The sequence below is a fragment of the Pinus tabuliformis genome, chromosome 5_1 (genome assembly GCF_031772625.1).
Source record: "Pinus tabuliformis cultivar Carrire ecotype Pingquan chromosome 5_1, CPIR1, whole genome shotgun sequence".
Taxonomy (NCBI): domain Eukaryota; kingdom Viridiplantae; phylum Streptophyta; class Pinopsida; order Pinales; family Pinaceae; genus Pinus; species Pinus tabuliformis.
The window spans coordinates 500,486,874-500,503,254 of record NC_142305.1 but is presented as its reverse complement, the minus strand read 5'-3'; the positions used below and the strand labels follow the sequence as shown (position 1 = coordinate 500,503,254).

At 38.6% G+C, this 16,381-nt stretch overlaps 1 pseudogene; it reads right to left on the bottom strand.

Moving 5' to 3' along the window:
- Nucleotides 1-3,895: 3,895 nt before the first annotated feature.
- On the bottom strand, nt 3,896-8,680 carry LOC149165680 (NAC transcription factor NAM-B1-like; annotated as a pseudogene).
- Nucleotides 8,681-16,381: the final 7,701 nt, after the last annotated feature.

Genomic DNA, 16,381 nt, shown 5'->3' with positions numbered 1-16,381 from the left:
GGATGTGGGGATTTTCCATTCCTTAATGGCTTTAATTTTGCTAGGGTCTACCTTAACTCCTTCATGAGATACAATATGACCCAAATATTCCACCTCCTGGACTCCAAAGAAACATTTGGATCTTTTTGCATATAATTGTTTCTCCTCCAATAGTTGTAGCACCCTGTCAACATGTTCAACATGATCCTTCCAAGACTTGCTGTAGATTAGTATATCATCAAAAAATACTAACACAAATTTTCTAAGGAATGGTTTGAAAATTGAATTCATCAAACCTTGAAATGTTGAAGGTGCATTGGTAAGGCCAAAAGGCATGACCAAAAATTCATAATGACCCTCATGAGTTCTAAATGCCGTTTTCGGAATGTCTTCAATCTTCATTCTGATTTGATGATATCCCGAACGAAGATCCAACTTGGTGAAGTAAATTGATCCATGCAATTCATCCAGTAATTCATCAATGACAGGAATGGGGAACTTATCTTTAATAGTGAGCTTGTTGAGCTCCCTATAATCCGGACACATGCGCCATGATCCATCCTTCTTGTGCACCAATACTACTGGAGCAGAGAAAGAACTTTGACTTGGTTGAATTATACCAGCCTCTAGCATTTCTGCAACCATACGTTCAATTTCACTTTTTTGGACATAGGGATATCTGTACGGCCTGATGTTTGGAGGAACACTTCCTGGAATCAGATGAATAGCATGATCATGATCACGCATAGGTGGGAGACCTTTGGGAGTCTCAAATACCTTGGAATGATTGTCCAGGACTTTTTGGAGATCTGGAGAAATAGATGATTCCAATGTGGAAACATCTAGCGAACATAATTGTGCAATTACACCTCTTTGCTCCTTTTTTAGAAGCTTTGTCATACCATTAGAGCTGATTATCTTTCCTGGTTTCCCTGCAATACCCCTTAATTCAACTTCCTTTCCTTCCGTAGAAAATTTGATGAAAAGTTCTTGAAAATTAAAAGCTATTGTACCCAAGGATTGTAGCCATTGGACTCCTAGTACAACATCAGCACCTCCCATTGGAATGGAAAGCATTGGGCTAGTCAATACATATTCTCCCATGGATAGCTTGATATTATGGCACTTTCCAGAGCAATTTATTGTTCCTCCATTTGCAATCATCACTTGACACTCTGGTGCTGGATATAGGAAGCAATTCAATTCTTTTGCTACCCTACAATGAATAAAATTGTGGGTGCTTCCTGAATCAATCAACACTATTACCTTTTTCTTCTTGATTTGTCCTTCTATCTTGATGGTTTGAGGAGTGGTAATTCCCGCCAATGCATTACAAGATATGGTCGGATTTATTTGTTCTTCATCTAGGCTTTGTTCCTGGAGTATATCTTCTTCTTTTGACCTTTCTTGCTCCTTTTCTTCTTCCTCTTCACAATCTATGTAGAATAATTTCTTCTCAGCACACTTATGACCTTTAGTGTATTTGCTATCACAACTGTAACAAAGCCCTTTTGCTCTTTTTTCTTCCAATTGTTGTGGTGTCAACCTTATAGGTTGTGGAAGACTAGGGGCAACAACACTTCCGTCTTTATAGTTGTGAGTGGTATGCTTCCTGGTTGCCATAATTTTGCTTTCCATTTTTCTTGCTAACCTGAATGCCTTCTCTAATGAATCAGGTTCCCAAAGGCGAACATCATGTTGGATATTATCCTTTAAAGACCCTATGAACACATCAATCCTATGCTCCTCTGGAATATCTTTTACCCTTATGTTCAATTTTTGGAACTCCTCAATGTGCTCCATTATTGAACCCTTTTGTTTGAGACTTATCAATTGGCTAAAAAAAGTGTTGCTTTTTGTATCCTCATAATGTGCTATCAATTCTTCCGTAAAAATTGCCCAAGTGATAAATTGTTTACGAGAGCAAAGCCATTGATACCATACAAACTGATTTGGTTCCAAATATACAATTGCCATACGTACCTTTTGTGTGTTTTGCACATTATTGAGATCGAAGAATTGCTCCATCTGTAATATCCATGTGGCGGGATCCTTGCCATCAAACTTCCTCATATCGATTTTTGGAATATGGTGGGTCTTCGATCCAACATTAGCATCTATGGAATCATGATTAACATTTCTTTTGTTCTCATCATGAGTTTCCTTTACTACCTTTTCACCATTAGTAAGTATTTCTTGTAGAAAATTTGTCAAATCTGTCTTCAAATCTGCCATGTCTGTCTTCAAATCTGTCTTCAAATCTGCCATGTCTCTCTTCAAATCTATCTTCGAATCATCCATCTTAGCTTCCATACCCTTTATCTTAGATTCCACGCCATTTATCTTAGATTCCACGCCATTTATCTTAGCTTCTGTTAGCTTTTGTGAGCGTGACATTTGTTGCACTTGTTCTTGTAATTTTGATATATCATGTAGCATTTCTTCCTCTTCTTCATGAGTCATGCTAGAGCTTTCAGGTTCCTTACTAGGTGTTTGCATTTTCTTTCCTCGGGGCATCAGTTACCGATAATAATGCTTTACTATGCCCTTTGAATTCCGTTAAACCAAGCTTACACAAAAATTTAAAAAAAACTACACACCTTTTTTCACTTTATAGAAGCCTGATATTGAATCTGATGTATCTCTGTAATTTCGGATCATCCAGTTCTAAAATTGCGACCTGTAGTAGCCTTCTGTGTCCTCTTTCCAATGCCACAAGTCTGACCCAAATTGGATTCTCCAAGGAAGAGTTATGTGAAATCTCCCACAGTGACTTTCTTTTAGACTAGTTCAGTAGAGCGAACTTGTACGACGTGCCACGAGTCACTGTTTCAACCTTTGAATCTGAAACACACATACAAGAAACTACAATCCGTCCTCTTTCTGTACCTTCTTACGAAATTTCAATCCGATCCCCAGAGAGAAAGTTATGACGATTTTCCCCAGGTCACCTGTTTTGAATGTAATTCAGGAGTCTGCAAAAAGACCAACTTCCTCAGATCATATCTCCGCAAATATCGCACGAAAAGCTCTGAAATTCGGACCCAAGGTTCAAAGTGATTTCTTCTCAAATGGGTTTTTTTGCGACTTCTGCACAGAAAAAAGTTATAGCGAAAATGCCACGATGACCTGTTTGGAGCAGCGAAACCCTAGAATCCAAAGCTCTGATACCAAATGTTATGAAACCAGCTCAAGAAAAGATAGAAAAGATAGATCAACGCCTTAGAATTCAGCCTCTTCGAGGGGGCAACCTCCTTTACATTACATAAATGAACAATTCTTGGATGATACAAATGAAAAAACCTCCTTTCTATATATAGGAGTCTAAGGAGTCACAATATAATCCAACCGACCTAACAATAATAATATAAAGCCACAAAAATAACAATAGAGGGATTCTATGGGGCACAGAAATAACAACATGGGGGTAATAAGGGCACAAAAATATAAATAAGGGGTATAACTACAATAGTAATGGGGTAATCACTAGTATTATAGGGACCCAATAGCTCCTTTAAGTGAAAAGAGAAGTACCCATGGAGCGTCGTGGGAAGACTTACGATTTCATTAAATTGATCAATTTATTATTATTTTGGGTTAATCATCCTCCTATTAACCCAAGTCCATGAAAAGGGATTATGTTGTTTCGAAGACTTAAGAAAGGATGATGAATACTGATACCTTCATTGTGGTCGGAAGACTTGAAACTCGGGGAGGAGTGATAATGCCCTCTTTACTAAGAAAGCAAATTGATTGATGCGGGAGAACCCTGCGAGACGTAATTTTATTAAAAAAATGATTTAACATCGTGTCAGTTAGAACTGATGTAAGTCCATAAATTCAATGGAATTAGACGTAGTCTTTAAAAAATAAAAAAACCCAAAGGCCAATAGACCTTCCACTAGGTCATGGCTCGCTAGAGTAGAAACCAGTCTTGATAAGCATCACTAAAAGATATCTAGTCTAAATGAGGAAAGGAACTTTGTAGACCTTCCAGGTCCAAATTAAATAATGATTGTTGCTGTTCCCGCGAGAAATTTTCCAATCTGAAGCTGCTCTCAACTTCTTCTTTCTCCCAAATGGGTTCTGAAAATGATGATGCCTTAGAACAGCTGAAATCATCATTGTTATGTAAAAAATTAGTTAATTTTAGGTTTATTGTTTAATTTTAGGTTTAGTTAGACGAAAGGGCACGATCATAAGATCATGCCCTTTCCCAAAGGGTGCCATGGCGGTATATAAGCCAGAACCCCATTGTAATCAATCATCATCTGTAAATTCATCTTATTAATAAAATATTTATATATCTATTCTGCGTATTAGAAATTTTCTGCTTCATCTGGTATCTGAGCCTGTTCAGTTCTCTGGCAAGACGCTGCACAGAAGAGTATCATCCCTCGACGGCCTCCATTTTCCCTCCACGCTGCTATCTCTGTCGCCATCCTTCCTGTAGTCTTTGCACAACCTGCACACCACTTCCGTTGCCTACCGCCTGTTGTATACCCCCGATTCCGTGGTTTCCATCGAAATTGTGTTGTGTGTATTTATCCTGGAGTGACACGCTGAGTCAATGGGAAGGCTGCGTCATACCGACTGTCCGACTGCGTGGGCTCTGTGGGAAACAGGTCAGAAAAAATCTCGTCAATTGTTTGCGCTGAACCAACGAATTCCGGTGTTTTTTTTTTATATATCTGCGGTGAGTCATACACTGAAAGTCCATCTGCGGTGATACGCTGTAAGCTCACGTTTTATTATTCCTATGCGATGTGCGGTTATTATTCCTGTCTGCTCGAGAAGGGGTTTGAAAATTCAAACGGAACGTGCCATTTACGGTGGACGTAACTGTCCGCTTTATACATAATTATAACGTTAAATATATATAACGTTTATTTATATATAATATAACACACACACACACACACACACACACACACACACACACACACATATATATATATATATATATAATTATATTATATATTATATATTATATATAATATATATAATTTAATTAATTAAATTTATTTTAATTAATTAAATTAATTTTAGTTAATTAAAAGTTATATATATAAAAGTTAATTTAATTAATTAAATTTATTTTAATTAATTAAAATTTATTTTAATTAATTTAAAAAAAAAGGAAGGAAAAATATTTTAGCTGGCAAATAAATACACGCCCCCGCAAACCCGCTCAATGTCGACAATGACAATGGCGGATTTTCAAAAAAAATTATTGGACGCAGAGCATAAGATAAATAACAACCACGACGAGGTCAATAAAAGATTAAATGAATTCGAGAGCAAGCTTGGGGAGCAAGCAGACAAAATCAAAAATCTTCAAGATACGACAAATCGAATAGAGATAAAGATGGAAAGTCAACATGTCCAAACAGAAGTAAACATCAGAGATGCCTTAACAATGCTGAGACTTCTGTGTAAAAGGTCAAATTGTACACCTGAAGAGCTATTAAAAGAAAGTGAAGAGAATCAAGAACACCTCTCATCAGATTCAACAAAGTCAACAGATTCTCATGAAAAGGTTGAATCCCCAAGAAAATCAGCGACACCCCACCAAGAAGCAAGTAACACGGCCTTTACAAACAAGCAACTCTGGGATAACTTTACCAATCAACACCCTTTTTTCGCTCAACCAGTAGCAACATACCAGCGAAGGGCAAAAGTCGAGATGCCTAAATTCGATGGAAACAAAAAAAATAATGTTGCATGGATAAATAAAGCAGAAGAATACTTTGAGATATATGAAATCAATGACGATGATGAAAAGCTCAGGCATGCATCCATGAAAATGGAAGAAGCATATAACTGGTATATGTGGTGGAAAAAAACAACACATGTCATTAGCTGGAGAAAATTTAAAGATGCATTCTTTAAAAGATTCCAAGGTGTAAGAGAAGAAGAGTTCTTTTCAAAACTCATCAAGTTACGTCAAAAAGGAAGTGTGGACGAATACACTCAAGAATGGGAGACCTTAGTAACATGAGTACCTGGGTTATCAGAATCTCGTCTAATTCAGTCATACATCTTGGGACTCAAAGCCCATTTACACGCAGAACTTGAGATGCATGACATTACATCTATAGAAGTAGCAAGATGAAAAGCAAAAACAGCCGAAAAGAAATCCGAACCAATATTTTGGTCAAAAGTGGAAAAAACTTATGCAAGACGAAGAATACCCCAGTATGTGGACTCAAATAATACAAGATATGTTCCACCGCATCTTCGTGAAGATGAAAATCTAATGTGGAAATGCAAAGAATAAAAGAGGGTAAATGTAAACGCTGTGGTGAGAAGTGGGACCCCAAACATAGATGTGCTAAAGGAAAAGAACCAAAGAACCTATATAATTGTGAAGCAACCAATGATTCAAACAGTGAAGATTATGACATAGAAGACACAGAAGACGCCCCAGAATTCTCACCAGAACTAGATGATGGAAGTATTCTACAAGTGTCATTATTAGCTATGACAGGTATATCACAACCTCAGACTTGAAAGTTAAAAGGACACATAAAGAAGAACAACGTAGTGGTTCTCGTCGACTCTGGAAGCACACACAATTTTTTAGATGCAACCGTGGCAAAGAGACTCAATATCTTTTCATTTCCCTTACCAAACATGAAAGTGATGGTAGCTAATGGTAAGAAGATTGAAAAGGTAGGGAAATGCCATAAGGTCAATTTGCAGATTCAAGACTTTAATCTAGAGTCTCCATTCTTCACAGTACCGTTAGGAGGAGTAGATGTAGTCTTAGGTATCCAATGGTTACGAACTTTAGGTACTTATGCCGCCAACCATCAAGTACAATTTATAAAATTCAAATGGGGAGGTCATAAGTACAAGCTACATGGATTCCAAGCACCAGAAAATCAAGTTGTATCATCATCTCAGATGATGAAGCTGAGTCGAGAAGAGTCACCAGAGATACAAGATCTGATTCGGAAGCATGAAAAAGTATTTCAAGACCTACCTATGAAGATGCCGCCTAATAGGGAAATTGAGCATACAATAGAAGTCAAGGCAAGATCAGACCCCGCCAACATCAAGCCATACCGATATTCACATCACCAAAAAACGGAAATTGAGAGATTAATCCAAGACCTTTTAAAGTGTGGGACCTTGATCATCTTGGAATATATAATCAAGTGGAAGGACTTACCGAAGAAGAAGCTTCTTGGGAGAATGAAGCATTTTGTCAACAACATCTGTCGTGAAGGACTTACCGAAGAAGACGCTTCTTGGGAGAATGAAGCATTTTGTCAACAACATCTGTCGTTGCGCATGCTTTGAGGACAAAGCATTCTTTCGAGAGGAAGGCAATGTTATGTAAAAAATTAGTTAATTTTAGGTTTATTGTTTAATTTTAGGTTTAGTTAGACAAAAAGGCATGATCATAAGATCATGCCCTTTCCCAAAGGGTGCCAAGGCGGTATATAAGCCAGAACCCCATTGTAATCAATCATCATCTATAAATTCATCTTATTAATAAAATATTTATATATCTATTCTGCATATTAGAAATTTTCTGCTTCAATCATGCAATCCTGAAATTAACTCTGTTGAATTGCAATTTGTCTGTGAGGGGGAAATTGGGTTGAATGTTGTATTCTGCACTGGAGCCTTAAGGGTACTGTCACTAAAAGGGGTGGTTGAGTTTTGCAAGAAATCCAGATTCTGGAAACAGATATTGGAATTCATGGGAGAAGCATGAGGGGGAACGGCGTTGTAGCATGTTGGAGAAGATCCCAATTTGCTCGAATGGTCAAAGGACGGGTTGCACTGTTCAATGGCGCTATGACTGATTGAAGTTGAGGTGGGCTCATCCTTCATCTCCTTTTCATCAATGGTTTCCAATGGTACATCATTGAAGCTTTCCTTCGTCTCTAGTGCTAATTTCTCAACGCCGATTTTTTTGTTGTATATTCTACAGAGAACCCAATCATCCAACTGCAACAAGAAGAGTACTTTCAATGAGTATACACAGATGAAATGACAGAGCAGACATGGAAAATATAGAATTCAGTGGTGAACCAAGATCCCAACACAGGTGTCTAATAACACAAAACCCAATAAAGAGAAGACATAATTACTCACTCTTAAGCTGTCTTTCTTCCTTGCAGGCCTGTTAATATCGGCAAGACGGTATTCATGCATAAGCCAATTGGTCTTTGAGCCACTGGGTGCTTTCCCAACATAGAATACAAGGGCCTTTTTGACGCCCACTCTCTTCTTTACTCCTCTAGAAGCAGTAGAAGAGATGGGCTTATCAGCACCAGTCGCTTTCCAGTATCCAGAGCTAGCCGCCCTGTTGGGCCTTGAACCATTTGGGTACTTTCTATCCCGGGGAGTGAAGAAGTACCATTCCTTCTCTCCAAATAGGGCTTTCTCTGTAAACAAATAAGAAAAGAACAAGCTCTTCCGTAAGTCTTAAATTCCATCTGTTCTACATTCTAGAATCTGTTTAGAAATATGGGCTACAATGCTGAGAAGAAAAAATACAAATTTTACCTGGAAGCTGCCATGGATCATATTTGTAGAGGTCCACATTTGCAATTATGGGAACAGGTAGTGGCAGCAAGGTTGCTTTCCTGCACAAGTAATGCACAATCAATTCTTCGTCTGTAGGGAAGAATCTGAATCCCGGAGGCAATTGTAAGTCCGCCTCTGCATCTCTCCTTCCCATGCTTATGCCAATGTTTTCTTCTCAATACTCTGGATCCTCTGACCCGCTACTGCTTCTGTTATTCCTGACCTCGATCCTCGATCCTCTTACCGATTGCTTCTACCCTGCCTGGCCTCTGATAGAGATATTTCACTCTCTTCTTCTTGGAACCAATCTTAGTCCCATGAAAGTAAGGAGAGGGATTTGATGAAATATATAGAGTCCTGTGTGGGCACCCGCCCACATTAATAAACCTCCCCTGAATCCCCATGTTGAAATAAAAACATGTCAGTGATCGGACCGAATCCTTGAAGTGTGGACATTTTAACTAACTTGTAGCTTAGCATTTCATTTTCACAGTGGGTTGCTTGAATTTGCCATCGGGGTGCTCGTCTACGTGGAGGATTAAGTTGATGAAGGTTGGGTGTTGTTGGACCCTGGCCCACGACTGGCTCCCCTTCCCTCCCCTACTGCCAGGTCGGATACATTAGGTGGCTTGTGAAAAATGTGCGTAGATCCCCCTTGCTTTGACGTAGTCGTCGGTGCCGCCTGTGGTTAGATACATTTGGTGGCTCCGGCATTCCATGGCACCCCACGTGTTGGTGGGACATTCTCTTAGTTGATGAGTATGGAATTTTCTCTTAGTTGATGAATTGAAGGTGACCTTTCACAAATCGACATGCAATTTTCTCTTAGTTGATGAGCCAAAGGTGACCTTTCGCAAATCGACATACAGTTTGGAAATGCATTCATCACTTTTGACATAACGTTGTCGGAGAGAGTTAGCGATCCTACCATGCTGCTCAAATGGTGAACACTGATCACAACACCCAATAGACCAAGGGATATCTTTCACTCTAGGAATCATTAACTAAGTCAACTGGGTGGAAGATCAAAGCCTTACGAGATACCACAACTATTGTCACTGTGAAGGAAGTTCCATGAGAAATCAAATCGCATACTTTTTCAAGTTACTAGTTTAATAATAGAAACTCATAAATTTGCTTTAAAATAGAAGAGAGTACTCTTTTAGAGTTAATGGTAGATTATTGAGTGGGCCTAATGGTTAGGAGCATGTGATTTCTCCTAAAAAGTCACACATTCAAAACGAGAGGAGTAGAGTATGTATGCCTTGGTAGACTTAGTAGTCAAATCATTGCGTGCAGGTGGGCACTTTGTCCCACAAACAAAGGGGTCTCATACACCAATTTGGTGTCTTGCTTGGTCGTGACCTTAAAATTGGATAATAATAATTATTATTATTAAACATATAGAGCTAATGGTAGATATTGGGAAAGAGAAAATTATATTAATTATTGAAAACATGTATTTTGATGACATATTAATTTACGTTTAGAAGTATATAAGTCAATATATGATTTGAATATCTATAAGAACAATCTTGACATGCCCATGACATATGAATACTCAACATATACAAATAGAATAGTTAAAAAGTAGTTTCTATGCGCTGCTAAGGAGGTAATTGGAAAAAAATTGAAATATGAGATTTTCAAAAGCCCATTTTACTTACTTTAATTTGATGAAAGAACTGATTAGACTATGGTGTGACATTTGATCATTTATATTACATATTTGAAAAATGAAGGAAGAGGTTAATTTGCTACAAAATTCATGAACTTAGCTTCAAATTAGGGATGGAGCATCGTGGTCTATGTATGATGTTGTGGCATCTCTTTTAGCAAAAGAATATATATCCTTGATAAACTTAGTTGGACTTGAATTTGATGGAGCTTCATCCATTAGGGGTATTCGTGAAAGTTTATTTACTAAGCTTCATTGGAATGCCCCTCATTGATTGAACATCCATTACATATCTCATCAAGAAGCATTAACAACAAATAGTGTTTCATCTTATTTTGTAGTGTTGCAAGTTATTAATAAATTTGCAAATAAAATTTATTTATGGGAAGGGAAACTTGCTAAATGATATGGAGAATTGAAAGATATAGTGGATTCATCTCAAATCAATAGGACAAAAGTGTTACAAATTCATGATATTAGATGGATTTCAAGAGGCAAATTCATGGAAACACTTATTAAGCTCATGCTTGCTTTGTTAAGAGACTCAGAGTTAGGGGAAAAATGTATGAATTGGCCACAATATTTCAACTTCAATTTGCGTCCATTTACTTGCAGATGTTCTTATTGAGTTAAATAAATTGAATCAAAAGTTCCAACAAGGTCTAATTGACATTACATATATAGGAACTACTTTGGAGATCACTATTAGCTCGCTTCATAACCAATTTATAAGAGACATATTTGGGGCAGGTGCAATGCATATATCATCAATTTAAAGTAAAACACAAGGAACCTTTGATCTCGTAGATTTCATAGTTGTGGTACATGTATATGCATTAAAGTTTGAGTCTTCGAAAGTCACAAAGATTAGAGACACTAGTTGATTGCACTATGTTGGGGAAAAAAATTGTGATCATTGGTGACTAATTCTCTAAGTGCAAGATTCACATATTTAACTATTTTTAATGTTGCTAACTTTTTTAGTCTTCATAATTATTATGATGATATGAATGATAGAGAGTCTCAAATAACACGATGTCTAACATGTTTATGTGAGAAACTAGGTGATTGGGACTTACCTATTATAGATAGTGTTATATTTTGGGGTGGAATTGTTGAATTTATTTGTACTATTTATAGATCATACCGAAGAAAACATATGTTTGGAGCATGGTATCTATGTGGAGGTGAACATGAATGGTTTGAAGTATTTCCATGCTTGATGCAACTATCAAAAGATATCCTTGTTATTACAACTAGTACAATAGTGTATGAAAGAGAATTCTCAAAATTAAATAAAATAAAAGATGATGATAGATCAAGATTTTATTTAGAAAAATTGGATATGTTAATGTTTCTCTCCCTTAGTGCACCTCATGCTCTAAACAAGGTAGATTAGAATTCTATTCATGATGTATGGAAAGAGATGAAAGATTGAGAGCCTCTTAATAACACTCCAGCTCTGCCCCTGAAATATTGATGTAATAATCATGTGTAACTGATAGGTCGGTGATCCATAGTTATTTGGCAGCCCTACATACCTATGTAATTATATATTTTGGGGATGGTATGCCCGATATGTATGTGCCAATTTTTGCTAAATGGCTAAAGAGCCAAGATTGTAGATATATTGTAAATGGTGTACATATTTTTATTAATAAAATAATGGTTAGTTGCAGATCCCACTCCATGGAAAAGAGTATGGGGGTAGAGAAACTACATAGTGACATGAAATGATTTATGGTGTTTGAAGTTGGGAAAAAGGCACTTAGGGGCCAACGATGCTATAGGGAGGTGCCACATAGTAGAGAAGGGCCAAGCATGCGATATGGTGAAGAGGGTCTGTAGAAATTTTGAATAATAAACACTCATTCATAGAGATTATCCTGATTATACACTATTGCGGAATACATGCATAATACATAACCTCCTCTACATTGATCATCAATTTAGCAGCATCAAAAACAATGAAACATCAATTGCATGCACACATTAACACAGTATGTAACCCGGGGAAAGCATGCAGCTGAAAACCCCACACTATTTGTATATTAATGATTGAGAACATGTAACATTACATAGTACAATACTCCTCACAAGTATCCAGCACTATCTCCACCTGTTACACACAAACTAGCTGAGATCTGATGCCTCAAATCTCCTCCACTGTTTGCCTGCCTCCACTGCAGAACCCTGCAAGAGAATGAATAATGAATGGCTGATCCAAACTCCTACTTACCTTGTGAAAATTACTCACACTGGAAATCACGTGAGCACGGGCTATTCTACTGGGCATATGCTGTGCAATCCTCATGGGCATACTCAATCCATTGATTGTCACAACTCACCCTTTCACTTACCTCTAACACCTGTCTCTGTTGAACTGTCCATGCATTGAGTTAACTGATGTATTCTTCAGTTGCTTTATGAGTTAATAAGTAGTGAATTAATTAATATTTAATTCACACAACTCATCACTAGTGTATTCTTTAGTTAGACTAAAATACAACTAGTTCAACTAAGTCAAACTGAACACAACTCCATCAACTCCACATCCAACTCCACAGAACTCACATGCATGAGTTCTAACGAAAGTCCTCCATGCAATAGCTCAACTAACACCTAAGAAACCACGCGATTCCTTTTGTCAGCTGCATGTGCCACATTCGTAGCTTGAACTGAACTGCTCCAAGAGAATAAGATAATGTTTAGAGTCCAAATATTTCTAAGGGCTAATAATATTTGACTGTTTCTATTTTTAGCCTCGCAGTCTAAAAATAGACTCTGATCACTACGCTGTGAACCAAAAATAGAAGTCCATCTATTTTTCCCAACATGACCAATCATCCATAAACAGCATCCTGCAACTCATAGACTATGATCCATATGTCTAAAAATAGACTTTGCGCCAAAAATAGCCTACGGGCCCACTTAGTGAAGGCGACTCCTTTCCACTAAGCTCCATCATCTTGTTGCATTCTCAACACTCCCTCTCAACAAGATATGGATTATCAACAACCCCTATCTTGCAACTCTGAATGTTCTGCATGCAACACATTTGCTCGGTCCACTTGCTCCAACAATACTTGGAACAAAAACACTCCCAACTGACCACTCTGTTGGGCTAGGAACATACTCTGACACTGAAGCTCTACCTGCTATTGACAAGTGCTCCCTCTCTAACATCTGCACTACTGCAACATCTCCATGCATCTCGCACCATTGAACACTTCTCTGTTCCACCTAGCACTGTGCAAAACACTTGTGCCTCTCGCATTGCTGCAGCCTGCTAGCTATGCGCTGTCCTGGGATTCCGTACACTGTCGCTCTCTCTGCTGCTCCATCCGCATCTATCTCTACCCAATCAGTTAGTTCCTGCTACTCCACATCAGGGCTCCCGTAGCAAGGCCTCATCCAAGAGGTTGGGTACCTCAAGGATCCTGCCCCTCCTCCTTGGGACAATCAATCCATATCACCCCACCTCCTACCTAGAGGTATGGCCGCATGTGATCCCTCAGCCCACCTGGCTTGAAGTTTCCCCCTACTGGAGGTCTCTGGATGAGTAGATGTCTCTACTCAATCTCCACTCAGCTTCCCTTGTTGTGGCTGCTCCATAACCCCCTGAAGCTGCTGCACCAATCGTGGCTCCTCCAAAATTGTCTGAGACTTCTTCTAGCTCTGCATGTTGAGAGGTAATATACGCTCCCTCTCAACCACCAAGTCTCCATTAGTTGCCTTGCTACTCAAGGATTTGCATGCATCTTGAACCTCAAGAGCATACAGGTTCTTGACCCGTGAACCAATCTGCTTCACCTGTCTAGTGATGATGTGTCTAAGGAAAACCTTTCCCTTACTGAAGACTACATCATAGCCTCTGTCTTCCAGCATCGCGATCGACACCAAGTTTCTCTTCAGTCCTGGTACATACTTGACATCGGTCAAGGTAAGGCGAGCTCCATGCTCCCTCTGAAAAATAACCGTGCCTACACCTGAGACATTATACTTCTCATCATTACCCATCGCTATGAGTATCTGGAGATCATTCTCCTCCAAAGTACTGAACCAACTCTTGTCACCGGTCATGTGGAAAGAATCTCCACTGTCAAGAAACCAACCACTTCCCACCATGGATGAAACCATGCATGCGAAGAGTGTGAAATCCAACTCGAACTACAAAGCAAGTGCCTCACCTTCAGATCCTTCCCCAGATCCCTTCTTGGATTTCTTCTTTGGGCAATTAGTAGTATAATGGCCCAACTCATGACAACGAAAGCATCTCACCTTCGACTTGTCAACCTTCTTCCCATCATTGGAAGAACTCGATTCGAAAAGAGAACCCTTCTCCTTCCCCTCAGCTTTGATGTTTCTGAGTTTATCCTTGAGTGCCATTCCACCAGCTCAAAACTCAACCGCTTCTGATCTAGAATTCGTGAGAACAAAGTATTTCTTGTACAGAGATTGACTGTATGGGCTTTTACCGGATATCTACCTTCCAAAGGAAGGATGAATCCAGAGGCTACCGGGCCCGATTACAGAGTCTGCCTGAAGAAATAAAATGTAACACTTTCTAAATAATAGATCTGATGATCAACTCTGCTCTGATACCGTGTAGAAATTTTGAATAATAAACACTTATTCACAGAGATTATCCCGATTATACACTATTGCGGAATACATGCATAAAACCTCCTCTACGTTGATCATCAATTTAGCAGCATCAAAAACAATGAAACATCAATCACATGCACACATTAACACACTATGTAACCCGGGGAAAGCATACAACTGAAAACCCCACACTATATATATATTAATGATTGAGAACATGTAACATTACATAGTACAATACTCCTCACAAGTATCCAACACTATCTCCACCTGTTACACACAAACTAGCTCAGATCTGATGCCTCAAATCTCCTCCACTGTTTGCCTGCCTCCACTGCACAACCCTACAAGAGAATGAATAATGAATGGCTGATCCAAACTCCTATTTACCTTGTGAAAATCACTCACACTGGAAATCACATGAGCACAGGCTATTGTACTGGGCATATGCTGTGCAATCCTCATGGGCATACTCAATCCATTGATTGTCACAACTCACCCTTTCACTTACCTCTAACACCTGTCTCTATTGAACTGTTCATGCACTGAGTTAACTGATGTATTCTTCACTTGCTTTATGAGTTAATAATTAGTGAATTAATTAATATTTAATTCACACAACTCATCACTAGCGTATTCTTTAGTTAGAATAAAATACAACTAGTTCAACTTAGTCAAACTGAACACAACTCCATCAACTCCACATCCAACTCCACAGAACTCACATGCATGAGTTCTAACGAAAGTCCTCCATGCAATAGCTCAACTAACACCTAAGAAACCACGTGATTCCTTTTGTCAGCTGCATGTGCCACATCCGTAGCTCGAACTGAAGTGCTCCAGGAGAATAAGATAATGTTTAGAGTCCAAATATTACTAAGGGCTAATAATATTTGACTATTTCTATTTTTAGCCTGACAGTCTAAAAATAGACTCTGATCACTCCGCTGTGAACCAAAAATAGAAGTCCATCTATTTTTCCCAACATGACCAATCATCCATAAACAACATCCTGCAACTCATAGACCATGATCCATATGTCTAAAAATAGACTTTACGCCAAAAACAGCCTGCGGGCCCACTTAGTGAAGGTGACTCCTTTCCACTAAGCTCCATCATCTTGTTGCATTCTCAATCATGTGTAACTGATAGGTCGGTGATCCATAGTTATTTGGCGGACCTACATACCTATGTAATTATATATTTTGGGGATGGTATGCCCGATATGTATGTGCCAATTTTTGCTAAATGGCTAAAGAGCCAAGATTGTAAATATATTGTAAATGGTGTACATATTTTTATTAATAAAATAATGGTTAGTTGCAGATCTCACTCCACGGAAAGGAGTATGGGGGGTAGAGAAACTACATAGTGACATGAAATGATTTATGGTGTTTGAAGTTGGGAAGAAGGCACTTATGGGCCAACGACGCTATAGGGAGGTGCCACATAGCAGAGAAGGGCCAAGCATGCGATATGGTGAAGAGGGTCCATGCATTATAAAAATATATGAGCAAGGGGCCATTATTCATCCATCCATCTTCACCATTCATCATCATGGTTTCATTA